General features: G+C 53.5%; 1 non-coding gene across 1 annotated transcript; it reads right to left on the bottom strand.

Annotated features, from left to right (window-relative positions):
• LOC126430403 (small subunit ribosomal RNA) lies at positions 1-1907 on the bottom strand. Its single transcript, XR_007577144.1, has one exon. It is a non-coding gene; the product is annotated as a small subunit ribosomal RNA (ribosomal RNA).
• Positions 1908-2245: the final 338 nt, after the last annotated feature.

Here is a 2245-nt window from a genome sequence, read left to right as displayed (position 1 = left end):
TAATGATCCTTCCGCAGGTTCACCTACGGAAACCTTGTTACGACTTTTACTTCCTCTAAATGATCAAGTTTGGTCATCTTTCCGGTAGCATCGGCAACGACAGAGTCAATGCCGCGTACCAGTCCGAAGACCTCACTAAATCATTCAATCGGTAGTAGCGACGGGCGGTGTGTACAAAGGGCAGGGACGTAATCAACGCGAGCTTATGACTCGCGCTTACTGGGAATTCCTCGTTCATGGGGAACAATTGCAAGCCCCAATCCCTAGCACGAAGGAGGTTCAGCGGTTACCCCGACCTTTCGGCCTAGGAAGACACGCTGATTCCTTCAGTGTAGCGCGCGTGCGGCCCAGAACATCTAAGGGCATCACAGACCTGTTATTGCTCAATCTCGTGCGGCTAGAAGCCGCCTGTCCCTCTAAGAAGAAAAGTAATCGCTGACAGCACGAAGGATGTCACGCGACTAGTTAGCAGGCTAGAGTCTCGTTCGTTATCGGAATTAACCAGACAAATCGCTCCACCAACTAAGAACGGCCATGCACCACCACCCACCGAATCAAGAAAGAGCTATCAATCTGTCAATCCTTCCGGTGTCCGGGCCTGGTGAGGTTTCCCGTGTTGAGTCAAATTAAGCCGCAGGCTCCACTCCTGGTGGTGCCCTTCCGTCAATTCCTTTAAGTTTCAGCTTTGCAACCATACTTCCCCCGGAACCCAAAAGCTTTGGTTTCCGGAGGCTGCCCGCCGAGTCATCGAGGAACTGCGGCGGATCGCTGGCTGGCATCGTTTATGGTTAGAACTAGGGCGGTATCTGATCGCCTTCGAACCTCTAACTTTCGTTCTTGATTAATGAAAACATACTTGGCAAATGCTTTCGCTTCTGTTCGTCTTGCGACGATCCAAGAATTTCACCTCTAACGTCGCAATACGAATGCCCCCGCCTGTCCCTATTAATCATTACCTCGGGTTCCGAAAACCAACAAAATAGAACCGAGGTCCTATTCCATTATTCCATGCACACCAGTATTCAGGCGGGCTTGCCTGCTTTAAGCACTCTAATTTGTTCAAAGTAAACGTGCCGGCCCACCGAGACACTCAATAAAGAGCACCCTGGTAGGATTTCAACGGGGTCCGCCTCGGGACGCACGAGCACGCACGAGGCGGTCGCACGCCTTCGGCTCGCCCCACCGGCAGGACGTCCCACGATACATGCCAGTTAAACACCGACGGGCGGTGAACCAACAGCGTGGGACACAAATCCAACTACGAGCTTTTTAACCGCAACAACTTTAATATACGCTATTGGAGCTGGAATTACCGCGGCTGCTGGCACCAGACTTGCCCTCCAATAGATACTCGTTAAAGGATTTAAAGTGTACTCATTCCGATTACGGGGCCTCGGATGAGTCCCGTATCGTTATTTTTCGTCACTACCTCCCCGTGCCGGGAGTGGGTAATTTGCGCGCCTGCTGCCTTCCTTGGATGTGGTAGCCGTTTCTCAGGCTCCCTCTCCGGAATCGAACCCTGATTCCCCGTTACCCGTTACAACCATGGTAGGCGCAGAACCTACCATCGACAGTTGATAAGGCAGACATTTGAAAGATGCGTCGCCGGTACGAGGACCGTGCGATCAGCCCTAAGTTATTCAGAGTCACCAAGGCAAACGGACCGGACGAGCCGACCGATTGGTTTTGATCTAATAAAAGCGTCCCTTCCATCTCTGGTCGGGACTCTGTTTGCATGTATTAGCTCTAGAATTACCACAGTTATCCAAGTAACGTGGGTACGATCTAAGGAACCATAACTGATTTAATGAGCCATTCGCGGTTTCACCTTAATGCGGCTTGTACTGAGACATGCATGGCTTAATCTTTGAGACAAGCATATGACTACTGGCAGGATCAACCAGGGAGCTGCGTCAACTAGAGCTGAGCAGCCGGCCGCCCGGGAGTGTGTCCCGGGGGCCCGCGCGAACACGCAAGCGTCCGCTCAATTATTCTGCAAACAGGAGGAGGCTGAGCTCCCCTGCACAACACACCTCGAAACCCTCTCAGGTCCCGGCGGCGCGCAGCGCCGTCCTAAGTACTTGGTCGGGTTCGAGAGAGGCGCAATCGCCCGGAGTTAGGCGAGTAGACGCTTTAGGTGCGACCACCCGTGCTCCCAACTGAGCTTGCCGCTGCCGACAGAGGCCCGGGAGCGTGCTGTCGTGGCATTGCCGGCGGGAGACAACACGCGCCACCTACGGTGACC

The sequence above is a fragment of the Schistocerca serialis genome, unplaced genomic scaffold (genome assembly GCF_023864345.2).
Source record: "Schistocerca serialis cubense isolate TAMUIC-IGC-003099 unplaced genomic scaffold, iqSchSeri2.2 HiC_scaffold_1046, whole genome shotgun sequence".
NCBI lineage: Eukaryota > Metazoa > Arthropoda > Insecta > Orthoptera > Acrididae > Schistocerca > Schistocerca serialis.
Note: the sequence above shows the minus strand (reverse complement) of the source record. Positions and strands in the feature narration are given on the sequence as shown.